The sequence below is a fragment of the Canis aureus genome, chromosome 37, assembly GCF_053574225.1.
Source record: "Canis aureus isolate CA01 chromosome 37, VMU_Caureus_v.1.0, whole genome shotgun sequence".
Lineage (NCBI taxonomy): Eukaryota > Metazoa > Chordata > Mammalia > Carnivora > Canidae > Canis > Canis aureus.
The window spans coordinates 13,314,561-13,342,441 of NC_135647.1; the positions used below are offsets into that span (position 1 = coordinate 13,314,561).

Sequence of the window (27,881 nt, forward strand, 5' to 3'; positions counted from 1 at the left end):
GCATTAATAAAAATATTCACAGCACCTCCTGAAAGGGAATATATTTACAGTTACCAAAGTCCAACTGTGCTCTGACTCAGCAAAATGAGAACAATCTAATTCATGAAATGCTTCAGTTAATAATGAGCAAAAAGATTTATGAAGGGAAAAGAATCACTTTCCAAATCCTACCACATTTACTATATGTCTTAATCCAAGATTGGCAAGGAGAAACAGAACTATAGTTAGACTTTATTGTATTTATTTGCCCTAAAAGGCTTTTCTCAAAAGGCCTTTCAGATTCAATCTTAATGAATGTGTCACTCTGCAAAACAGCTACATAATGTAGCATTACTGATTGACATATACTCCATGGTGAAGATTAGGATAAAGTGAAAAGCTACAATGTTTTTCCGATGAGATAAAAGTGATATTTGTACAGGAAAAGAAGCACATTGTTAGGGAAGATAGTTTTATATTTATTACATATTAAGTTTAAGGGATTGTGTTGTGTGACAGACCCATTAAACACTCATGCCCTTAAAAAGCAAAGCCAGAAGAGCACTGCTTTCTTTCTTATCAGCTCAGAAAATAACTGGCTTACAGAAGCTTTTAAGTTATGAAAAAAAATTCCTCTTAATTTTATGGTTGAGAGAAAAATGTAGCTCAGCTGCTGGTCTCTTTAGATGGTCAGAATTAGTCTGGAAAATCTTCATGAAAAGGAGGGAAACATGCAGTGGGACAAGTATGTTAAATACAGAAGTCATAGATGTGTCTAAAGCAAAGGACAGCCAGCAGAGCCTGGGCCAACACAGACAGGATGTAGTGGAAGATTAAAACAGATAGCTATTAACAAAAGGAATGCAGTGTGAAGTGCAGAAGCAAAAGAAAGCAAGGATGTATGTAATCATGAAGTGAAGGCTTAATCTCAGGAGAGGCTTAAAAAGGAGGATAGATTAAAACCTCTAAAGAGAAAGAAAAGAAAGATCCCAGTGCACTCAAGGAAAGAGAAGTCTCCCAACATCCTTCCTGCTTCTTTTTCCAATATAACACACAGCTGGACCCGCCTTACCACATCCTGGTTGATACTAACTTTATCAACTTTTCCATTAAGGCCAAACTCAACTTAAGCACAAAGATGGACTGTCTGTATACCAAGTGTATCCCCTATATAACTGGTTTGTGATGGCTGAAACTGAGCAATTGGGGCAGAAATATCGAATGCCTCTAAGGATTGCCAAGGATCCAAGATTTGAATGATGACCATGTACACACAAAGAAAGCAGATGAGTGCTTAGTATAGAGAATAACTCAGCACAAGTGTTACACTGTAGCCACAGCTAACAGGGACCCTAAATGAAGGATGTGAAGATCCCTGGAGTTCCCATCATGAACATTTCTAACCACAGCTACAACACTGAGTGGATGCCAGAGGATCATGGAGGCCCCTGTTCTAATTCTTTTTTTTGCTTTTAATTTTTATTTATTTATGATAGTCACACAGAGAGAGAGAGAGAGAGAGGCAGAGACATAGGCAGAGGGAGAAGCAGGCTCCATGCACCAGGAGCCCGATGTGGGATTCGATCCCGGGTCTCCAGGATGGCGCCCTGGGCCAAAGGCAAGCGCTAAACTGCTGCGCCACCCAGGGATCCCCCCTGTTCTAATTCTTAATAGAGTTTCTCTGCCTTCCTTTACCAACTTTTTCTACTGCCAGATCATATAGCTATATGAGTTATAGAATGAATTATTATTCCACTTACTCATCTGCTCTGTTATGAGCTGAGTATGGTTAAATACACTCACTTTCTGATGTTGTTTTGAAATTGATATTTCACATCATCTTATAATTTGTTTCAGGGTGCCTGGGTGGTTCAGTGGTTGAGTGTCTGCCTTCGGCTCAGGTCACAATCCTGGGGTCCTAGGATCGAGTCCTGCAACAGGCTCCCCAGAGGGAGCCTGCTTCTCCCTCTGCCTATGTCTCTGCCTCTCTCTGTGTGTCTCTCGTCAAAAAATAATTAAAATCTTAAAAAAAAAAAATTAAAAATAAAATAAAAATTTTTAATCTTTTTATAAATCAAATGATTGCTCACAAATAAAATAAAATAAAATTAAAATAAATAGCATAAAGAGCTTATCAAATTCAACACCCAAAAAAACAAATAATCCAGTTAAGAAATGCAAAGACAGGAATAGACACTTTTCCAAAAAAGGCATCCGGATAGCTAATAGACGCATGAAAAGATGCTCAACATCACTCATTAGGGAAATACAAATCAAAACCATGATGAGATACCACTTCACACTTATCAGAATGGCCAAAATTAACAACACAAGAAACAACAGGTGTTGGCAAGGATACGGAGAAAGGCCCCCAAGAAAGGGAACCCTCTTACACCTGTGATGGAAATGCAAACTGGTACAGTCACTCTGGAGAACAGCATGGAGGTTCCTCAAAATGTGAAAATAGAACCCCCCATGATCCAGCAACTGCGCTACTAGGTATTTACCCAAAGGATACAAAAATACTAATTCAAAGGGGCACATGCACCCTAGTATTTGTAGCAGCATTATCAACAATAGCCAAACTATGGAAAGAGCCCAAATGTCCATCAAATCATGAATGGATGGACACACACACACACACACACACGGCCAACACAATGGAATATTACTCAGCCATCAAAAAGAAAGAAATCTTGCCATTTGCGGTAATGTAGATGGAGCTAGAGTGTATAATGCTAAGTGAAATAAGTCAGTCAGAGAGAGACAAATACTGTATGATCTCACTCACATGTAGAATTTAAGAAAGAAAACAGGAACATACAGGAAAGGGGGAAAAGGAGAGAGGGAAACAAATCATAAAAGATTCTTAGTTACAGAGAACAAATGGAGGGTTGATGGATGGAGGTGAGTGGGGGATGGGCTAGGTGGGTGATAGACATTAAGGAGGGCACCTGTTGTGATAAGCACTGGGTATTGTATGTAAATGATGAATCTACTTAATTCTACTCCAAAAACCAATACTGGGCTATATGTTAAAAAAAAAAAAAAAAAAAAAAAACTAAAATTTAAATTAAATAAAAATATAATAAGCTCATCTTCAAAATCTTTCACGGATTAGCCAGCACCCAGGCGGGCTCCATGATGACATGAATACATTTAAAAGGTACCTCTCTTCCCTTGGATTTTATTTTTATTTGCTAGAAAAAGTCAAAGTTGAAACATCTGATATTCCACAATAAATATGGAAATAGAAACATCAGAGCTCAGAATGAGACAGAGTTATACAAGTCATCCGCATACGAGGAGTAACTGAAATCCTGAAAATAAGACTGGCAAATCATGAGCTTCCCAGGGAAGTTAGAGCAACTTAGAGAGAGAAAAATGCTTAGGATACATAAAAAAGACCTGGGAACATTGTTAACATGCTGGGAAAACAGAAGAGAAAAAAAGAATCAAAAGGTGAGAAGGAAACAAAGGTTATCCATAAATCCAAGGAAAGAAAGGGTAAAGGGAAGTGTCAAAGTAGCCAGCAGACTGATGGGACAAACAAGAAGAGGAGATCACACATAACCATAAATGTCCCAGAAGACAGACTACAATGGGCCTGGGTAAAAGTTTGGCTGTAGCAGAGAGAAAATACAGACAATGAATTTGAAGAGCTAAAGTAACCAAGAAAAGAACTGAGGAAGGAAATTATCAGAACCAGTTGAGCTAAGTGAAATATACATGATAAATCAGGAGAGAGCTTTTTGGAATGTACCAAAATTTGAGCTCTTCAAATATGCCCGTTTTTCCCTACTTGGCACTAATGAAAAAACATATGGTATTAAATCAAATTTCACATTGTAGGCTAATGAAATAAAGTTGCATTTTGAACTTTCAAATGTCAATTTGGCTCAACAGTGACCCAGCCATGCTAAAAAATAAATACATAAACAAGTATATTAACCCAGATAAAAATATGTAAAATTACAAGAAAGAATCTAATTTTTTAGTTTAAGAAACATTAAATATTTTCCTTACCTAATAAAGCTGTAAAACTGTAGCATCATGGATTTTACAGCTGCAGAAAGAGACCTTTGCTTTACTTGATAATCACTACAAGTGAGGCACACACATGCACAGACAAGGCTCTTGCTGCATTGCCAAAGCCTGTGGGCACACGCAGACAAGATATTTTCCCACTGCCTTTCTGAAGCGAGCATGGCCCACCAAGTACACTCTCCAGCTGTCTTGCTCATGCCAGAAGTCATGGGCAATCCACAAAGGAGACATCTGGGCACCTGGCCCTGGTGACCAAGAAGGCTGGTGTTCCAGAGCTCCACAGGGATGTAATGATCAGAGAAATAGCTCTTGGCAGGCCACCATCTCTAGGGCACCACTACACAGACAACAGAGGGAAACACAACCCTAATCTTCCTGAGGTTTTTTTTTTTTTAAAAAAAAGGCCTATTTACTTAGCCTGTAGCTTCAGCCTGAAGGGCAGGCTAGGCCACACATCTAGTAGCTAAGCACACCCAGGGAACATAGCAGGGAGACACCACCCTTTGCACAACCCTTTGGCCTTGCTACAGCCATGATTATAGCCCCCACAAGACTATATATACTTGATACTTTAAGAGCTGCTGCCTGAGGGTCTGGCTTCCAAACAGCCTGTAACTAGGTGTTAAACAAGATTCTTCCCCTTGGATCACTGACAGGTCTTGGCACATCTGAAGCAATGAGGCCCATTAGGAAGTTTTGACAGTCACAAAGGCTTGAAAGACAACCAGGAGCTAAGGCAGGTTTGAACAAGAAGGATCACACCTACAGAAGGCCATGCCTTCAAGACTGAGAGAGGTAGATGTTCCACCTAATACACAGAAACAATACACTCTCTCAAGACTGAGAGAGGTAGATGTTCCACCTAATACACAGAAACAAACAAACACAGAGAGTCAAGCAAAATAAAGAAATAGAAAAACATGTTCCAAACTAAAGAACAAGACAAAACCTCAGAAAAATCCCTTAATGATACAAAGACAAGAATTTTATCTGATAATTCAAAATGATGGTTAGAAAGATGCTCACTGAACTTGGGAGGAGAATGGATGAACACAATAAGAACTTCAACAAGAAGACAGAAAACAAAAAAAGTACCAAACAGAAGTCATAGAGATGAAGAATACAGTAACTGAATGGAGAAATACACTAGAGGGGTTCAACAGCAGTCTGGATGAAGCAGAAAGATGTATCCATAAGCTGGAGAATAAAGCAATGGAACTCATCCAGATAGAGCATCAAAAAGAAAAAAGAATTTCTAAAAATGAAGATAACTTGGGACACTTGTGTGGCTCAGTGGTTGAATGTCTGCTTTCAGCCCAGGGCATGATCCTGGGCACCTGGGATCAAGTCCTGCATCAGGCTCTAGGCAGAGAGCCTGCTTCTCCCTCTGCCTAAGTCTCTGCCTCTTTCTCTGTGTCTCTCATGAATAAATAAATAAAATCTTTTTTTAAAAAAATTAAGATAACTTAAGAGATATCTGCAACAACAGGTGGAATAAGTCATATATTGGGGTCCCAGAAAAAAAGAACTGAAAAAGGAGCACTTATTTCAAGAAATAATGACTGAAAATTTCCCTAACCTAGGGAAGGAAACAGACCTCCAGATCCAAGAAGCCCAAAGAGTTCCAAATAAGGCGAATCCAAAGACAGCCATACCAAGACACAGGAGAATTAAAATGTCAGAAGTTAAAGACAGTATCTTAAAAGCCTCAAAAGAAAAAAAAAGTTGTTATGTACAAGGAAAACCCCATAAGGCTATCAGATTTCTCCACAGAAACTATGCAGGCCAGAAGAGGGTGGCATGACATATTCAAAGTGCTGAAATACATTTCCAACCATGAAAACACTACACAGCGAGGCTCTCATTCAAATCTGAAGGAGAGATGAAGAATTTTCCAGACAATCAAGAACTAGAGGAGTTCATCACTACTAACCCAGCTTTACAAGAAATATCAAAGGGATTTCTTCATGCTGAAAAGAAATGACACTGATAACAAGGGAACATACAAAGGTAAAAGTCTCACCACAAAAAGTAAATATATAATAAAGGTAGCATATTAATCCCTTATAAAGTTACCATACAAGTTAAAAGACAAAAGTAGTATAATTAACCAAAACTACAATAATTAGCTAAGGTGTAAAAAATGACATCAAAAGCACCAAACATGGTGCAGGGAGTAAAAATATAGAGTTTGAGAATGTGTTCAAATTTCAGTTGTTATCAACTCAAAACAGACTGTTATATACATAGGAAGTTATAAGTGAACTTTCTTATAAACCACAAAGCAAAAACTTATAGTAAATACACAAAAGGAAAAAATAGGAAAGAAAATGAAACATAAAACTAAAGGAAGTCATCAAACCACAAGGGAAGAAGAACAGAGAGAAACTACAAAACAGCCGGAAAACAGTGAACAAAATGGAAGTATTATTTTAAATGAAAACAGATTAAATTCTCCAACCAAAAAACATGGAATGGTTAAATGAGTAATAAAACTAGATCCATCTATATTCTGCCTACAAGAGACTCACTTCAGAAGTAAGGACACAGACTGAAAGTGATGGCATAAAAAAAAAAAAAAAATACCCCATGCAAAGGGAAATGAAATGAAACCTGGTATACACACACTCATAAAGACAAAATAAACTTTAAAACAAAGACTATAATAAAATGCAAAGAAGGGCACTACATTATGATAAAAGAGTCAATCCAGCAAGAAGACATAACATTTATAAATATATATGCACCCAACTTAGGAGCACAAAATATAAAATATATAAAGCAAATATTATTTTTTTATAAAGCAAATATTAAAAGGTAATACAGTAACATTAGAAAATTTAAACACCATACGAACTCACATCAGTGGATAGATCATCCAGACATAAAATCAATAAGGAAACCATGGTTTTAAATGACATTAGGCCAGATGGACTTAATAGATATATACAGCACATTCATCCAAAAGCAGAAGAATACATATTCTTCTCAAGTGTACATGGAATATTCTCTGGGATAGATCACATGGTTGGCCACATAACAAGTCTCAATAAATTCAAGAAGACTGAAATCAGATCAAGTATCATTTCTGATCACAATGGTATGAACCTAGAAATCAATTACAAGAAGAAAACTGGAAAAACTATAAATATGTGGAGATTAAACAACTGGTCATAGAACAACTACTAGGTCATAGAAGAAATCAAAGAAGAAATAAAAAAATATCTAGAGACTAACATAAAAGAAATACAATACACCAAAATAGATAAGATGCAGCAAAAGTGGTTATCAGAGGGGAAGTTCATAGCAATACGGCCCACCTCAAGAAATAACAGAAATCTCAAACAATTTACTTTTACACCTTAAAAATACCTTTAAAAAGAAGAAATAAAGCCCAAAGTTAGTAAAAAGAAGAAAAAAATATAAAGAAATAGATCAGAACAGAAATAAATTAAGACAAAGAAATAAAAAAGATCAATGAAGCTAGGAGCTGATTCTTTGAAAAGATTAACAAAATTAACAAGCCTTTAGCTACACTCACCAAGAAGAGGGTTCATATAAATAAAATGAGAAATGAAAAAGATGTTACAACTGATACCACAGAAATACAAAGGATTTGTGAACAATTACATACCAGCAAATTGAACAATCTAGAAGAAATAGATAAATCCCTAGATTTTACAATCTTCCAAGACTAACTCATAAAGAAATAGAAAATCTGAATAGACAGATTACTAGTAAGGAGATTGAATCAGTAATCAAAAAACTCCAAAGATAAAAGTCCAAGGCCAGATGGCTTCACTAGTGAATTCCACCAAATACTCAAAGATTTAATACCTATCTGTCTCAAACTCTCCCAAAAAAAATTATGAGAGAAACCTTCCAAACTCATTTTATGAAGTCAGCATACCAAAACCACACAAGGACATCACACATGCACACAAACACAACACACACAAAATTATAGCCCAATATCCCTAATGAACATACGTGCAAAAATCCTCAACAAAATACTAGCAAACTGAACTCAGTAATACATTAATAGGACCATACACCATACTCAAGTGGGATTTACTCCAGCAATGCCAGGATAGTTCAACATCTGCAAATCAATTAATGTGATAGACCGCATTAACAAAATTAAAGATAAATATCACATAATCATCTCAATAGATAGAAAAAGCACTTGACAAAACTGAACATCAATTTACCATAAAAACTCTCAACAAAGCGGGCATAGAAGGAATATACCTAAGGCCATATATGACCAAATCAGAGCTAATATCACATTCAACAGTGAAAACCTGAAGGCTTTTCCTCTAAGATTATGAACAAGACAAACATACCCACTATCCCCACTGTTACTCACCATGGTGTTAGAAATCCTAGCCACACCAATTAGGCAAGAAAAAGAAATTAAAGGCATGAAAATTGTAAAGAAAGGAGTAAAACTGTTACTATTTGTAGATGACATACTATATATAGAAAACTCTACAGACTCCATCAAAAAAACTGTTTGGATAAATGAATTCAGTAAACTTCCAAGATACAAAATTGTTATACAAATATGTGTTGTATTGTTTGTATGCACTAATAATAAGCTATCAGAAAAAGAAATTTAAAAATCCCATTTACAATCATATCAAAAAGAATTAAGAGCCCATAAATAAAATATGCTTATATGGACAATTTATGACAAAGACAAGAATATACAAATATATAAAGGACAGTTTCCAATAAATGATGTTGGGAAAACCAGACAGCTACATGCAAAATAATGAAACTGGGCCATTACGTTATACCATATATACAAAAAAAAAAAAAAAATCAACTCAAAATGGACTAAAGACTTGAAGGAAAGACCTGAAACCATAAAATTCCTAGAATAAAACCTAGGCAGCAAGCTCCTTGACATTGGTCTTATGATGCTTTTTTGTTTGTTTTTTGTTTTTTAAGAGAAACACTTTTACAATCCTGAGGTCTTTTATTTTCTTTCCAGTTATCATGCCATGAATTCATAGGGAATGGGTTCCAGCAGTTCAGGCTCCTTTCCATTGGTTCTCACAAAGTGTGCTTCTCTGGGTGGGGCAGGCTGGCACTTCAGTTGGACCCAAGTACCTTTCTCTTTGGCTTCCTCTTTTTCTGATCATTTTCCTTCACATGCTTCAGTAAGCTATCTCGGCTCTTTGAGTGTTTAATATCCTCAATGCGGACATTAATTCTCTTGGCAAGAATCTTCCCCTTAACTTGTTTGTTTACAACAATGCCAACAGCATGCTGAGTAACATGGTAGACTCTTCCAGTTTTGCCATGGTAACATTTGTGGGGCATTCCTTTTTGAATAGTGCCCATTCCCTTGATGTCCACAATATCACCTTTCTTATAGATTCGCATGTATGTGGCCAAAGGAACAACTCCATGTTTTCTAAAAGGCCTAGAGAACATATAGCGGGTACCTCACCTCTTTCCCTTTGTGTTGGTCATTTTGGCGAATTACTGGAAGATGGAGGTTCCCTTATGATGTTTTTTTGAAGATCTGACTCCAAAGGCAAGCAGGGTGCCTGGGTGGCTCAGTCAGTTGGACATCTGCCTTTGGCTCAGGTCACGATCCCAGGGTCCTGGGATTGAGCCCCACATCGGGCTCCCTGCTCGGCAGGGGACCCTGCTTCTCCCTCTCCCACTGCCTGCCATTCCCCCTGCTTGTGCTCTCTCTGTTAAATAAATAAATAAAATCTTTTACAAAAGAAGAGAAAAAGGCAAGCAAACATAAGACTATATCAAACTAAAAAGATCTGATAGTGAAGGAAACCATCAATAAGATGAAAGAAAGGACCACCTACTGAATGAGGGAAGATATTTGCAAATCATGTATCTAATAAGGGGTAAATATCCAAAGTACATTTAAAAAAACTCATATGACCCTATTACAAAAACAAAACAAAAAAGCCCAAAGAATCCAATTTAAAAATGGGCAGAAGATCTGGATACACATTTTTCCAAAAAAAGACATAGATGGATAACAAGCACATGAAAAGATGCACAATATCACCAATCATGGAAATGCAATGAGATACCACCTCACACCAGACAAAATGGCAAGTATCATAAAGACAAGAAATACCAATTGTTGGTGAGGATGTAGAGAAAATGTAATCCTTGTTCACTGTTGGTGGGAACGTAAATTGGTGCAGCCACTATGGAAAACAGTATGGAGGCTCTTCAAAAAATTAAAAACAGAGCTACCATATGATCCAGCAATTCCACTATCTACTTGCATCTATATGAAAAAAATGAAAACACTAATTCAAAAAGATACATGCAGCCCTATGTTCCCTGTAGCATTATATACAATAGCCAAGATGTGGAAACAATCTCTGTGCCTATCTGTGGATGAATGAATAAAGATGTCACACACACACACACACACACACACACACACACACACTGGAATACTACTGAGCCATAAAAAAGAATGAAATGTGACAACATGGATGTACCTCGAGGTACACAACTACACTAAGTGAAATAAGACAAATGCCACATGATTTCACTTATGTTGAACTCTATAAAATAAATAAAACAAAACCCAGACTCAGAGATACAGAGATAGGTGGCTGCCTGAGAGGAAAGCTGTTGAGGATGGGGATGAAATGGCTAAAGGGGATTAAGCAGTACAAACCTTCAGTTATAAAATCAACAAGTCATGGGGATGTAATGTGCATCCTGGGAATACAGTCGATAACACTGTATTAACTTTGTAAGGTGACAGGTGGTAAGAGGACTCATCATAGTAACCATTTTTGCAATGTACACAAATGTCAAATCACTATGTTGTACACCTGAAACTAACATACTACTTACTGTATGTTAATTATACCTTAATTAAAAAAAAAAAACTACAACAGACATTCTGCTATGGAGCTAACGGTGCCTCTGAAGTTTCACATGGCTGCAGTGTGACACTAACAGCCACACGGCCTATGTCTAGGAAGACTGAAATATCAAATACGTTTAATATCCATAATTTCATGATGATTCTTAAACCAAACTGATTAGCTTTGGAGGATGCTAAGAAACCAACTCCTTATTCTGAAAGTAGATAATAAACAAAGGGAAAGACTCGAGCATTTATCCTGCCTTTCCTCTACAAATAGTTCCTTAGAGTAAATCAATAATGGATGAAGTAAAATTCTTCACTACAGAAGCACTTCAATTAATAAACAAAGAATGACAGAATTACTATATTATTTTGCAACCCCGAATGAAACAACCGGTGTAGGTCAGGAGTTGGCAAACAACGGCTAGCGAGCCAAATCTACGATGGCAAATACAGTTTTACAGGAACACAACCATGCCCATCACTTACGTATTCCCCAAAGCTGCTGGCCCACCACGATGACAGAGACCACATGGTCTGCAAAAGCTGAAAACATGCACTACCCAGCCCCTTACGGAGAAAGTCTGCTAATCCGTGATCTTGACAATAATTATCAACAGTTGCTAAAACCATTAGGCAAGAAGCAGATGACAATGTTTATAATGCAGGCATCAGGCTGACAACAGCTGTGCTCACTGTTCAAACTTCACCTCACAAAGGTGGGGGACAAGGTATTATGTGCCCCTGATGCCATGCATTAGAAAGCACATACACCACCTCTGAAGTCCTGCCAAAAAATTAAAAATATGATCAAGCCTCTGTTTCTAATTACCAGTTTACAGGAAATATAGCAAATAGAAAAACAAATTAAACGACACCATGGGGAAACAATTAGTAAAAATTCACACTGTGAGAAATTCTACAGGCAAAGGATCTGGTTTCTTCAATAAATAAACTGTAAGGAAAAGTAAAAGGTGAACCTATAGATTAAAAAGTCCTAAGGGAGGGCACCTGGGTGGCTCAGTCGGTTAAGCGTCTACCTTCAGCTCAGGTCATGACCCCCAAGGTTCTGGGATTGAGTCCTGCTAAACAAGGGGTCTGCTTCCCCCTCTATCCCCACCCCCTGCTTGTGTTTTCTCTCTCTCCCTCCCTCTCTCTTTCTCTCAAATAAATAATATCTTTAAAAAAATTTTTTTAATAAAAAACATGTCCTAAGAGATTTGAACCCACAACTATACGGTTAATCAATCTCTAAAAAAGCCGGAAAGACTATCCAATGGAAAAAAAGACGGTCTCTTCAAAAATCAGTGTTGGGAAAACTGGACAGCAACATGCAAAAGAATGAAACTGGAACATTTTCTTACACCATACCAAAAATAAATTCAAAATGGGTTAAAGACCCTAACTGTGAGACATGGAACCATAAAAATCCTAAAGGAAAACATAGGCAGTAACCTCTTTGACATTAGCTGTAACAAATTTCTACATATGTGTCCTGAGGGAAGGGAAACAAAAGCAAAAATTAACTACTAGGACTTCAAGATAAAAAGCCTCTGCACAGCAAAGGAAACAACAAAATGACAAGGCAACCTATGGAATGGGAGAAGATATTACCAAATGACATATGGATATGTTAGTATCCAAAACATATAAAGAACTTAATAAAATTCAACACCCCAAAAAACAAGTAGTCCAACTAAAAAATGAGAAGAATGAATGGATATTTTTCCAAAGGAGACATATAAGTGACCAACAGACTCATGAAAAGATGTTCAATATCACTCATCATCGGGAAAATGCAATCAGAACCACAATGAAGGGACACCTGGGTGGCTCAGTAGTTAAGCACTTGCCTTCAGCTCAGGGTGTGATCCTGGGGTCCTGGGATCGAGTCCCACATCGGGCCCCCTGTATGGAGTCTGCTTCTCCCTCTGCCTGTGTGTCTCTGCCTCTCTTTCTCTATGTCTCTCATGAATAAATAGATAAAATCTTTAAAAAAAAAAAAAAAGAACCACAATGAAATATCACCTTATGACCGTCAGAATGACTAAAATCAACAATGCAAGAAACAGCAGGTGTTGGTAAGGCTGTGGAGAAAGGGGAACCCTCTTGCACTGGTGGTGGGAATGCAAACTGGTGCAGCCATTCTGGAAAACAGTACGGAAGTTCCTCCAAAAGTTAAAAATAAAACTACCCTAGTATCCTGCAATTGTAATAGTTAGGAAATTTACCAAAGAATACAAAAATACTAATTCAAAGGGCTACACACACCCTGAGGTTTACAGCAGCATTATCTGCAATAGCCAAACTCTGGAAATAGTCCAAGTGTCCATCAACTTATGAATGGATAGGATCCCTGGGTGGCACAGCGGTTTGGCGCCTGCCTTTGGCCCAGGGCGCGATCCTGGAGACCTGGGATCGAATCCCACGTTGGGCTCCCGGTGCATGGAGCCTGCTTCTCCCTCTGCCTATGTCTCTGCCTCTCTTTCTCTCTCTCTCTCTCTCTATCATAAATAAATAAAAAAAATTTTTAAAAAACTTATGAATGGATAAAGGAGATGTGATGTATAAATACAATGGAATATTAATCAGCCATGAAAAAGAATGAAATCTTGCCATTTGCAATGACATGGATGGAGCTTAGCATAATGCTAAGTAAAATAAGTCCATCAGAGAAAGACAAATACTATATGATTTCACTTGTATGTAAATTTAAGAAGGAAAACAAACAAGCAAAGGGGAAAAAAAGAGAGAGGCAAACCAAGAAACAGATTCTGAACTATAGAGAACAAACTGATGGTCACCAGAGGGAAGGCAGATGGGGATGGGGGAAACGGGTGATAGGGATTAAGGAGGGCACTGGTCGTGATGGGGATTAAGGAGGGCATGGTGTTGTATGGAACTGCTGAATCACTATATTGTACACCTGAGACTAATATTACATTATATGTTAACCAACTAGAATTTAAATAAAAACTTTTTAAAAAGTCCTAAGAGATTTATCAACTAAATCATGTATAGTCCTTATTTGGATTCTGATTCTATCATAACCAACCGGACAACAAATTTATGAGACAATGGAAAATCTGAGTACTAATCCAATATTTGATAGCAGTAAGGAATTACTGTGCTATTTCCTGGTGTGTTAATAGTGTTGTGATTGGACTTTTTAAACAGCCCAGTCTCTTTACTGTTTTAAAGACACATACTGAATGTATCCACAGATGAAATAATATGACATCTGGGCTTTGTGTAGAACAATCCAGTGGGGAGGGGGGAGAGATAAATGAAGCAAGATTGGCCATATGTTGATCATTGTTAAGGCTGAGTAATTAGTAAAAAGGGATTAATTCTGCCATTTTTTCTACTTTTGAATATGTTTAAACTTTTTCATAATAAAAAGATAAGAATTAATACAACTAAGAAAGCTTTCTGTCTTTACTTCCAACATACGCATTCATGGATATTTTGTTTCTTGCCCTGTCCATCCACCATGTCTATCTGTTCACCCCAAATATTTATTGAATACTTACTACATATGGTCCCTATGCTAGGCGCTGGCAATGACCTTCCCTTCCAGTGATCTACAATGTAGAGGTGGAGCCCAATGAGTAACTCAGCTATTATACAACTGAGGATAAATGCTGCAAGAGAAGGACCCAAAGTATGCGAAGGGAACAATGCAAAGGAAGTAGAGCTACACGTTTCTGCATTCCTCATTCCTACCCCCTTAATGTTATCTTGTGGTGGTAGTCTATCCTGATTTTCTACTTTCCTCTTCTAAGGACTAGTTTACCTTTCTCTGAGTGGTCCTGACTTACCCCATCTTAAAACCCAGGGTTTCCCATTGCCTATTCCATTACTCCATGAAAGTGAAAGACTGGATTCCACCTCCGTCCTGTCTCCCATAAGCCCCTTACATCTGTAGGGATGGACTCTCATAAGCCCACACTCCCATCTCTGCTCTCTGCTGTCCTAATTCCGTCATGCTCACTGGTCATTAACAACCACACACACTCACACTCAGTGCAGTGCTAACCTCTCTCTTCACATCTTCACTAGTAACTCACCTGCCCACTGTGTGACTCAAAGGCATCAAGAGTCCCCCAAGGTTTCCATGTCCAGGGATCCCCTCACCAGAATAAAAGGGACGCCAGAAAGGCAGAGGAAAAGTGGGACCAAATCAAACTGAGAAGCTTCCGCAAAGCAGAGGAAACAATTAACAGAGTGAAAGACAACCTGCAATATGGGAGACAATGTTGGTAAACCATGTGTCTGATGAGGAGTTAATACACAAAATGTATTAGGAACTCCTACTACTCAATAGCAAAAAACTTACAAGCTGACTAAAATATAGGCTAAGGATTTAGATAAGCACATTCCCAAAGAAGACATACAAACAGCCAACAGGTATATGAAAAAGTGTTCAGTTTTGCCCATTAAGGAAAAAGGCAAATCAAAACCATAATGAGATACCACTTCACACCTGTCATGTTAACTAGTATCAAAAATCCGAAAATACTAATAAGGCAAATGGCAATAAGGATGTGAAGAAATTGGAATCCCTGCACACTGTGGGTAGGAATGCAAAATGGTGTGGCCATAATGAAAAACATGCAGGCTCCTCAGAAAATTAAAATTAGAACTACCTGGGTGGCATCATCAGTTAAGTGTCTGACTCTTGGTTTCAGCTCAGGTCATCATCTCAGGGTTGTGAAATCGAGCCCTGCTTGGGGGTCCACACTCACTGCAGTCTACTTGGGATTCTCTCTCCCTTTCCCTCTGCCCCTCCTGCTCCTGCGTGCTCTCTCTCTCTCTCTCTCTCTCTCTAAAAGAAATAAATAAATCTTAAAAAAAAAAAAAACAGAACTACCATATTATCCAGCAATCCTATTTCTGGGAATTCATCCAGAATTGAAATCGAGATCTTGAAGAGATATGAGCACCCTATGTTCACTGCAATACCACTCACAGTAGCCAAGATGTGGAAACAGCCTAAATGTCTATTGACAGATGAATGGATAAAGAAGTGGCAGAGAGAGAGAGAGAGAGAGAGAGAGAGGAATACTACTCAGCCACCCCCAAAAAAGGAAATTCTACCATTTTCAACAACATAGATGAATCTTCGGGACATTATACTGAGTAAAGTAAACCACGTTATATTAAGTGAAACAAACTAATCACAGAAAGGCAAGTGCTACAGGATTCCACTTAAATGAATGTCTAAAGTAGACAAATTCATAGAATCAGAGTGGAATAGCAGGGAGAGGGAAATGAAGACTTACTAATCAACAGGCATATGTTAGAAAGCAAGACGAGTGAGCTTCGGAGATCGGCTGTACAACACTGAACCTTTAGCCAACAAAATGGCATTGAACACTTAAAAATTTGTAAGGGAGGTACAAGTCCTGTTTAGTGTTCTTACTACAATCCTTATAGTGGGTTATTTTAGCCCAAAAATAGCAGTGGGAAAACTGTTAAAATGAAATTCACCCACAGCAATGATAGAGGTTAAACAACACGGGAGGAAAAAAAACCCAACTTATTGTTTAATACCCCAAACAGCATAAATTAAAATGTTTGGACACAAGGAAGAGGAGTGGTCTTAGTTCAATCTTTGAAATTTTTAAAACATTGTAATGGACGTATTTAGGCAAAAAAAAAAAAAAAAGTTTAAAAGTTTGGTTTTTTAGATCTGTGTTAGCTGTTTTGTTGTCATATCGCTGTTTATTTTTGCTGAAAGTGTAATGGAGGTGGGGCGGGTCACTGGAAAGAGACTTAGCAGATTCAGGCAGGAGTGTCTGACACAGAGAGCTCTGCTAAATCACCTGATGGGGCTGCGGAGACACTGCTGAGTCACTGTCACCTCCACCTACAGGCAATTTCACCTCTTTTGGTTATTTTCTAAGAGAATGCAGTAGTGACACTGTGGCAGTTTGACACTGGATAAAGACATTCTGTGATGATGATATCTTAGGGTAAATCCCCAAATTGGGCCACAGTAATTTTCGGTTAAGCCAATCCCAGCTTTCCCTAATGAGCAAGCTCTGGGATCTTGAGTCAATCACTTGGGGAGATCACCTAACCTTTCTGGGTCATAGCTTTTTCATGGGAGAAATTAAGATTCTGGGCTTGATGGCTACAGACCTTCCTGTTTCGGCACTACTGAGATCTGTGATCAGGAGCAGCTTTTCCATGTGTATTGGGATGTTAGCAGTAATTCCAATGACAACTGAGAGCATTTATATCCTCCAAAAGCAAAGGACTAGTAACACTCTTACTTTCTCACTCAATGTTTATCAAGACTTGCTAAATTTTCTTCTTAGGATTTGGTACAGACAGTAAACAGCTTATCAATGCTAACTGTTACTAATGTAAGTTATTCCTAAGAAAAGCAAGTTGCTATATAAGAACACTAAAATACACATTGGTAAGCATATATGACAATGTGTTGGCAACTTGAAGTCAAATGACTCTGGGTCTGAATACCAACTCCAGCAATCATGAACTTAGATGACCTTGATCATGTTACTTAAAACATCTGAGTCTGTGACTCATGATTCAATATGAAGATAGTATCGACCTCACAGGGTTATTAGAAGGATAAAGTAAAAATAACAGATGTCATGTGCCTGGCTAAACAAACATTAGTTCCTTCTCCCCTAGCTAGTCCTGGACATTAAATTCTAGATATTCTTGATTTCTACCTCTTTTTTTGGTTTCACTTTACATGTCCACACATAAAATACCCTCGTTTTCTGTGTTATTGACAAAGACTCTTTTTTTTCACCAAGCTTTGTCCAGGCTCCTCTGAACCTTCTCCTCAATCAGGCTTCAACCTTGGTCTATGAAAACTGTAACTTTGAGCACAAATTATTTCATTCCCCACCCTAAGAGACTTCCACAATCACGAGCATAGTTTCTATCAGCCCAAAGCCATGTTCCTAGTAGGAGGAACTCAGGTCTCCCAATCATCTATCCAAGAAAGTTCACTGCTGCTGATGAATTTACTGTTTGTTCTAGTCCTAAGGCTGATGACAGGCCACTAAGGATAGGCTCCCTTCTCTTAGAGCACTTACCTTAAAAAGCTTGCAATTGTAAATCCCTGTACTGCCCCGTTGGGTTGTTAATCTTCTACCATCTGAAACATCTCCTTAAGGACCTGGAAGCCACCTCTTTGAAATGCAAACATCTGGGGAGGTGGCTCTCCGGTTCCCCTGGTTTCTACAGGAGGGTAAGAGCCTAACTGGGTTGGGTGCCTTGCTCAAATTTGCAAAACTACTTCCTGTCCTAAAGATAGGAGAAATCTGTTTCTCCTCCAGATAATTGCCAGATTGCCTAACCATACAACCTCTCTTAAAGACTTTTTGGTACCTTTCCTTTTGTGCACCCCAAGATGGAAAAGGCCTCTCCCCTTTTGTTTCAGTGGTGTCGAGCTCAGTTTACACTGAAGTCTCTCTCTCCTACTGCAGCAGTACTAAAAGCTGTCCTTGCCATTTTTAACAGGTGTCTGGTACAAAATTTTTCTTTGATGGGGTTTACTTAGCCAGTGTTTATGGAATACTTCTCATGTACCAGGTACCGTATATCCAACAATGAGCACAAGGCTGTCACCTTTCTCAGAGAGCTCACAACCTACCAGCTGGGACAGAAATATATGCCAAATATAGCAGTTTCCGGGCAGCAGGAGAAGCAGTGCACACTTCTACTGCCACCTTCATATTCATTTATCTCATAATTTAGTTCCTACAGAACGTTCTGCTTCTGTGTCTCCATCAAAGAAGCATGAACTTGTTTTTTGAAGGAAAGTTAGAATAACTCTAAGAATTTCAGAAAAAAAGAGAACAAGATTTTCATATATTCTGGAAAGTCACTGATTTATCTCTTTTTTAGTCTCCAGTGTACTATACACATCCATAAACTTAACATCTTGAACAACAAAAACAAAATTTATTTTAAAATGTTATCACCTCAACTTTTGAGCTTCTATTAATTCAAAATCAATGGCTACCAAAAACACATCCTTAAGATCATTATAGTTCATCATTATATTGGTTATTTACTACAGGAGTATAAGGAAAAACAGCACCTAACATATTTAGGTTATTAATTTAGAGTTAATAATTAAAGCTTATCCAGCATATATCAGAGTAACACTGGTATATCAGAGTATGTAAATGCAATTTCTGTGGATCTAGTAAGTTTTTTGAAAACTTTAATGTTTTTAGAGCAACTTAAGGTTCAGAGTGAAATTGAGAGGAGGGTACAGAGATTTCCCATATACATAGACCCCACATTATCAACATCCCCCACCAGAGTGGTATATTTGACACAATTAATGAATCTTATCTAATAATTTTTGAAAGCTATTATCAAGACTGATTTTTACTTTGATAATGTAAAGTATTGAATCCCAAAGAAACCAGCATTACAAATTAAGCATTCTAGGTCATTTCACTAAAAAACTAAAAAATAATAATTTGACAATGAGTTAAGCTAGATGTTTGTGTTTTTCTAACAATAAATTCAAATAAAGTTGGTCTTAATATTCCATAAATTACAAATAAAGATCAACACTAAAAGCCATCATCAAAATTTTATAAAATTGCCTTATATATTTGATTTTACTCTAATAATGAAGAAATTCACCAGTTCAAGAGAAAGTATTCCAAAGACCAATAGTATAATAACACTGCAAGTCAGTTTATCCTTTTATGCAAAAACAGTTTAGTCTCTTAGCTATTGATCAATATTGAATAGAGGTTCCATAGCTCAAATTTTGCAAGATAGTTTAAAAAATTTTTCTGCCTGGTCTTAGTATCTTGAAGAGACAGCCTTGGATGATTCTAAGAAAAGACCCTCATCTAGAGAAAAACAATTGCAATGATCATGTTTTTGTCAACTTAGGTTAAATAAAGTAATGATGCTAAAGAGTGCTTTTGGAGATCCACTTCCATAAAGAAGGAAGTCATTTATATCAGACCAACCCTCCATGAAGAAAAGCTAAGCAAAATTCACAAAAGCAAAAAAAGTTCAAGTTTTCTGACAGCAACCAAAGCAACCAGGGCTTGATAGAGACCCTGGAGGGAAGAGAAATGAACTGAGCTGACATTCTCTGCCATTTTTGATCAAGGCATTTGCCAATTTCTTTGCGCACTTGGGGGGCCAGGAGGCCAGAAAGAAAGCAACACCTCAAAAAGTCTGGCTTACTGAGTTATGCTCAGAAATAAAAGTTCAGGTTTACCAAAGCAGGTGGGACTGGAGGAGCCAAGATTCCCCAAAAAGGGGAAGTGCAAAGAACCAAGACCAATATTCTATACAACATTTCCCTTCAAGTTTCCAAAACCATATAATATGAGAAGCCAGAAAACCAAAGAGAAAGTGGCACACATAAAGTTAAAATACCAGCAGAGTTACTGGCAGATTTGTAGGGCACAGGAAAAAAGAAGTAGAGCTCAGGGTCACTAAAGAGGAAGGCCCCAGTAACACCTCAGGCTTGTAGCTGGGATCTCTAAAATGCCAGGAATAAAGGAAAGCCAAGAGGAAGATATCTCTCAAAGGGAACAAACCCCAATGAGATTTTTTCAAACTCTGACTAAATAAAAATAGGCTACCCCTACCCTGTCTTCCAGGAGAAAAATAACACCATCCAGGGCTTCCACAATCTTTTCAGATACACTGTCTCACTTTCTAAAACCTGGGCTCAGAGGGAATAAGAGAAAGTGGTAATTCAAATACTGAAGGTATCAGATATGGACATTAACAGAACTATGATTGATATGTTCAAGAAAATAGATGACAAGTGAAGAATTTCACTAGAGAATTATAATCCCTTTTAAACGGGAAAAAGAAAGGATCAAATAAAGATTATAAATCTCAAAGATACAATAACTAGAACAGACTCACTTCAGCATGATGGAGTGAGGAGGCTGATAAAGCCTCTCCCCACAAGGCAACTACAAAACTGCTCAAAACTGTCAAAAATGATAGTTTCAACACTTCAGAAATTCCAGCATACAACAAACTGAGAAGCATTCATCCATGAAAACAAGTGACTTTAGGTGAAATTCCCATACATACTGTAGTATTCTTGCCTGGGGCTGCTCCCCTCACCCTGTATCCTTCAGCATGGTAGTCCAACCAGGGCATACCCACCTATGAGAAACAGCTTCACTGCTACTGTCAAGGAGGTTCACTTGATACGAAAGTGCTGTTTAAAGTGTCATCTCAGGGGCACCTGGGTGGGTCAGTGGATTAAGCATCTGTCTTCTGCTCAGGTTATGATCCTGGAGTCCCAGGATTGAGCCCCACATCAGGCTCCCTGCTCAGTTGGGAGTCTGCTTCTCCCTCTACCTTCCCCCACCCACTTCCTGTTCTCTCACCCACTCTCTCTCTTTCTCTCAAATAAATAAATAAATAAATAAAATCTTTTTTAAAAAATGAAGTGGGGGCAGCCCCAATGGCCCAGCGGTTTGGCGTCGCCTTCAGCCCGGGGTATGATCCTGGAGACCTGGGATTGAGTCCCATGTCAGGCTCCCTGCATGGAGCCTGCTTCTCTCTCTGCCTGTGTCTCTGCCTCTCTCTCTGTGTGTCTGTCATGAATAAAAAAAATAAAATCTTTTTTTAAAAAATGAAGTGGTCATTTTAGTCACAAGGTAGCAGGGAGACAACAGCTTCACAGCCTAAGATAACAATTCTGTTTGGAGCCAGTCATAAACTGACAGATGAGCCAGATACGGTATTCAAGAAGTTAAGACAGCCAAAGAAGACTTGAAAAACTCTCCACATGGCCTCAGTTGACCAGAGGCTGAGCACACCCATAGTAGAGACTAGAGCTTAACACACAAACATATTAATGACAAAAGAGCCTGAATACACGCACAGAGTGCCCAGTGAAAATAGAAACTAAGGCAAACTTGAAAGCAGTCTGAACTTTGAATGGACTCCCCAACCCACATCCAGATTTATCTGTAGAGAGTGGAAGCCATGCTGACTTGAGATATTTGACCATAACCTCTGACTAATCTTTAGCTGTAACTTCAGCTATGCAGACACAGGAAAGATCCCTAGGAAGCCAGGTTTAAAAAAAAATAAAAGATGAGGGGCACCTGAGTGGCTCAGTCAGTTGAGCATCTGCCTTCAGCTTAGGTCATGATCTCAGGGTCCTGGGATCAAGCCCTGAGTCAGGCTCTGTACACAATGGGGAATCTGCTTCTCCCTCTCCCTCTGCCTCTTCCCCAACCTCCGTTTGTGCTCTCTTGCTTACTTACTCTCTTCTCTCAAATAAAATCTTTAAAAATAAATGAATGCATAAATAAATAATAAATAATAAAAGATGAGAAAAAGAACTGAACAGAGACATCAGCTGCATGTTATGGGGAGACAGATGTCACAATTTAGGCCAGTTACATTACTAAACACAAACAAAATAAAACAACCACCATCACCACCACCCTCACCACAACTGCTATAATGTTTTTCAAAATATCTGAAATTCAACAAAAAAAGTTAAGATATGCAAAGAAACAAGAGAGTGTGACCTATAGTCAGAAAAAAAAAGCAATAAAAACTATCTCTGAGTGACCCCAAGTGTTACATATAGCAGAGACCTCATGCTGCTATTATGATTATATTTATACAACTTTTTCTTAAAAGCTCAAAGAATTAAAGAAAAGTCTGACAACAGTGGTAAACAAATAGAGGTTATCAAAAAGAGATATTATTTTAGGGGAGCCAGAGTGGCTCAGTTGGTTAAGCATCCTGGGATGAAGTCCCACATCAGGATCCCTGTTCATCAGGAAGCCTGCTTCTCCCTCTCCTGCTCCCCCTGCTTGTGCTCTCTCTCTCTCTGAATCTCTCTGTCAAATAAATAAATGAAATATTTTTTAAAAAGAGAGAAAGATTATTTCAAAAGAATTAAATAGAAACTAGGAGTTCAAAATTGCAGTAACTGAAATGAAAAATTCAGCAGAGTGACTCAATAGTACATTTGAGGTGGTAAAAACAAAATCAGTAATATTAAGATAAAGAGATAATATCCAACCTGAAGAACAGAGAAAAATGTTCAACAACAAATAGAGCCTGAGAGACATGTGGGACAACATAAATATATCAATATATGTATAATGGGGGAATCAAATGGTAAAGAACAGAAAAAAATGTTGGAAGCTACACTGGCCCAAATATTTTCCAAATTTGATGTAAAAAACTAGACCACAAATCTAAAAGCTCAGTGAATTCTAACAAAGGTAAGTACAGAAATCCACACGAGGACACATCTCAAACTGTTGAAGACCAACAGAATGATAAAATCTTGAAAGCAACAAGAGAAAAAACATTCATCATATACAAAGGAACAATGAGATTAACAATTAACTTCTCAAAAGAGATAATAGAGGCCAGAAGTCAGTGGATGACATATTCAAAGTCTTGAAAAGAAAAAAACTCTCAACCAACTGAACAAAACAAAAAATGAAGATGAAAGGGACACTTAGGTGACTCTGTCAGAGGAACATGCTTCTCTTGATCTTGGGGTCATGAGTTTGAGTGCAGAGATTATTTAAGGAAATAAATAAAACCTGTATATCTTTTTAAATGAAAATGAACATATTCCCAGAAAAAGATTGAAAGAATTTGTTCCTAGCAGAGACCTGTCTTATAAGAAATACTAAAGGAAATCCTTCAAGCTGGAAGAGAATGACATCAGACGTGGGCTTGAAATGGCAAGAAAAAATGAAAAGTGTTCCAAATTCTAAGCATGTAGGTAAATACAAATGTATCATAAATATATTTTTCTCAGGCACCCAGGTGATACAGTTGGTTAAGCATCTGACTCTTGGTTTCAGCTCAGGTCATGATCTCAGGATTGTGAGACTGAGCCCTGCATCTAGCTCCATGCTCTGCAGAGAGTCTGGTTAAGGCTCTCTCTCCCTCTGCCCCTCCCCCTACACTCATGCACTCTTTCTTGCTCTCTCTCTGAAATATCTTTTAAAAATCTTTTTCTCATTTTTTCTCTTATCTTCTTTAAAATACACAAAATTTATAAAGTAATAATTATAAAATTTCTAGATTTGAAATATTTAGAGGTACAGTTGTTTAGTTCTTAATATATGCAGACATAACACTTATGGCAATAAGAACTCTAAGGAAGGGAGAAGAAAAGGAGAACCATTAGGAACAAAGTTTCTATATTATACTGGAATTAAGTTACTATTAATCTGAAGTATACTGCTATAAATTAAGACATGTTTGCAATCCCACTAAAATAATAACAACAGAAAAAAAAGCAAGCATAATTTAAAAGTCCACAGAAAAAACAGCTGACTAAAAAGTAGTTAATGCAAAAGGAAGTCAAAGAGAAAGAGATATGAAATAGGAGATATATCAAACACCAATAGCAGAATGGCAGGCATAAAACCATATTAATAATTACATTAAAGGGATACCTGGGTGGCTGAGTGGTTGAGTGTCTCCCTTTGCCTCAGGTCCTGATCCTGGAGTCCCAGGACTGAGTCTCGCATCGGGCTCCCCATGGGGAGCCTGCTTCTTCCTCTGCCTGTGTGTCTGCCTCTCTCTTTGCATCTCTCACAAATACATTTTTTAAAATTAACAATTACATTAAATATAAATGGACTAAATATCTCAATCAAAAAGTAGAGACTGACCAAATGGAAAAGCACAACTGAATTAGGTGCTATCTACAAGAAACACACCTAACATACAAATAGACTGGAAGTCAAAGTAGAGAAAGATATATCATGTTAACAGCAAACATAAGTAGGCTAAAATGGATATAATATCAAATAAAACAAACGTTAATGCAAGAAATATTGCTAGAGTCAAAGAGACACATTTCATAATAATAAACCTATTAATACATCAGGAAGACATAACAATTATAATTTATATACAACTAATAATAGAACCCCAAAACTCAGAAAGCGCAATCTGACCGTCATTACAGGAAAAACAGACAATTCAACAATAACAATTGGAGATTTCAAAAACACACCATCACTAATTGATGGAACATCTGGTCCTAAAATCAACAATGATAGCCAACACGTAAATAAAACTATCAACTAACTTAAGCTAACTGATATTAGTAGAAAACTCTATTCAATGACTACAGAATACACATTCTTTTCAAGCACACATGGAACATTCTCCAGGATAAAACACATGCTAGGAAAAAACAAGTCTCAAGAAATTAAAAATTATAATCAACAAAATATAGGTATCACAATGGAACTTTGAGATCCACGACAAAAATAAATAAGGAAAAATCCCAAATATTTGGAAATTAAATAATACACCTAGATCAAAAAATGAAAAGAGAACTATAATAATATTTTGAGGGGCATCTGTGTGGCTCAGTCGATTAAGCATCTGTCTTTGGCTCAGGTCATGATCTCAGGGTCCTGGGATTGAGCCCCATGTCCGGCTCCCTGCTCAGCAGGGAGTCTGCTTCTCCCTCTCCCTCTAACCCCTCTCGTGCTCTGTCAAATAAATAAATAAAATCTTTAAAAAATAGATATAAATAAAAATATGTTGAGCTAAATGAAAATGAAAGCACAACATACCAAACTGGATGGGATGTACTGAAAGCAAAGCTTAGACTTATAGCTACAAATGTCTATATCACATTAGAAGAAAGGTCTTATTAACCTAAGCTTCCACTTCAAGAAACTTGATAAAAATAAACTGCCCAAAGCAAATGGAAGGAAGGAAATAATAAAGATTAGAAAGAAAATTAATGAACCAGAAAACAATAGTGAAAACCATTGAAACTAAATGTTGGTTGTAAAGAAGAAATAAACAAAATTGATAAACCAACTAAGATAGTCAAACTATTTCTAGCAAAACAGAAGACATAAATTACCAAATTATCAAAATAAATAGAGGAAATTACTACTGATGCTACAGAAATTAAAAGGCTTATAAGGAATATTACAAACAACTACATATTCATAGACCTATACAAGGAAAAAAAAATTGAATTGGTAAATTAAAATCCTCCCACAAAGAAAAGCCCAAGCCCAAATGCCTTCACTGGTGAACTCTATCAAAAATTTAAAAACAAAACAAAGTCTACTCTTCACAAACTCATTCAGAAAATAAAGAAGAGAATACTTTCTAACTGTGAGGCCAGTATTGCCTTGATTCCAAGGCCAAATAAGGATATCACAAGAAAACTATAGTTCAATATACCTTATTAATACAGACACAAAAATCCTCTTAAAAAGTTCTAGTGGGCTAAATTCAACAATACAGCAAAATACAGCTAAGACAAATGAGATTTAATCTTGAAAGCAAAGTTCACTTAAAATTCAAATCTGGGGTGCCTAAATGGCTCAGTCACCTTTGGCTTAAGTCATGATCCCAGGGTCCTGGGATGGAGGTTCCGTGTTGGGCTTCCTTCTCAGTGGGGAACCTGCTTCTCCCTCTCCCTGCTTGTGCACATGCTCTCTCTCAAATTACTAAAATCTTTAAATAAATAAGTAAATAATAAAATTCAAAATCCAATAATGTAATGAACTATATTTGTAAACACAATATTAATAAGAAGGAAATTAATAAATATTAATAAAGGGGAAAACATGATTACCTCACTACATGCAGAAAATTATTTAATAAAAATCAAATGTTCATTTATATTTTTTTAAAACTCTAAGTATAGAAAAGGTCTTCCTCTATCTAACAAAAGGGCATCTATTAAAAAACTACAGTTAACACCATACATAATGTTGAAAGACTGAATGCTTTCACCCCTAAGTTCAAGAACAAAGCAAGGATGTCTGTTTTTGCCACGAAAGAGGCAAGATTGTCCCATTTTACTACAATATTGTAGTAGAAGTTCTGGGCACTGTAATAAGGAGAAAGAAAGAAGTGAAAGTAAAAAAAAAAAAGAGGAAAGAAAGGCATTCTGATTTGAAAGGAAAAAAAACAGAACTTTTTAATTTGTTGATTATATGGTCCTATATGTAGAAACAATTCCTGGAACTAATAAATGAATTTGGCAAGACTGCAACACACAAGAACAAACACAAGAGTCAATTATATTTCTTCCTATCAACTATAAACCAGCTAATATGCTACACACTAGCAACAAACAATCCAAAAATGAAATAAAACAACTTCATTCATAAGAGCATTAAAAGGAATAAAACACTTAGGAAGAATATTAACAAAAGGAGTGCAAGACATACACACTGAAAACCACACAACAGTACCAAAGAAAATTAAAGATCTAAGTAAATGGAGACATTCCATATTCACTAATTGAAAGACTCATTGTTGTTAAGATGGAATTTCACCCCAAATTGAGCTATAGATTCAAAAACAATCTCTAACAACAATAGTGTTGTTGAAATTGGCAAAGTTAAAATGTATGTGGGAGTGCAGAGGACTTCAAATAAGCAAAACAATTTTGTTAAAAAAGAAAAAGGAAGTTGGAAGATGACTTATTTTACTTTAAAATTTGATGTAACTCCACAGCATGATACAGGGTGAGGACGGATGATAGACAGCACAGAATTAAAAGTGCAGAAAGAAACCCTTCCATCTACTATCAGTTGACCTTTGACAAGGATGCTAATTCAATGGGGCAATTATAGTCTTTTCAGAAAATGGTGCTGGTAAAAGATTTGACATCTACATGCAAAAAAAGACAGATAAACAGACCTTTACCTCACACCAAATGCAAAGAATTAATTCAAAATGGATCATAGGGATGCCTGGGTGGCTCAGTGGTTGAGCCTCTGTCTTTGGCTCAGGTTTTGATCCCAGAGTCCCGGGATCAGGTCCCACATCAGGCTCCCTGCATGGAGCCTGCTTCTCCCTCTGCCTGTGTCTCTGCCTCTCTTTCTGTGTCTCTCATGAATAAATAAATAAAATCGTTTTAAACAAAAAAAAAAGGATCATAAGCCTAACTGTAATAAGAATGCAAATCTTCTGGAAGAAAATAGAGAAAATCACT

The 27,881-nt window shown here is 37.3% G+C and overlaps 1 protein-coding gene and 2 pseudogenes across 6 annotated transcripts in view; 1 reads left to right on the plus strand and 2 right to left on the minus strand.

Moving 5' to 3' along the window:
• Positions 1-27,881, minus strand: part of RNF182 (ring finger protein 182) — a 63,265-nt gene that overhangs the window by 18,633 nt on the left and 16,751 nt on the right. The window lies entirely within an intron of this gene.
• LOC144306475 (rRNA-processing protein FCF1 homolog pseudogene) lies at positions 841-1,455 on the plus strand (annotated as a pseudogene).
• LOC144306402 (large ribosomal subunit protein eL21 pseudogene) lies at positions 8,973-9,510 on the minus strand (annotated as a pseudogene).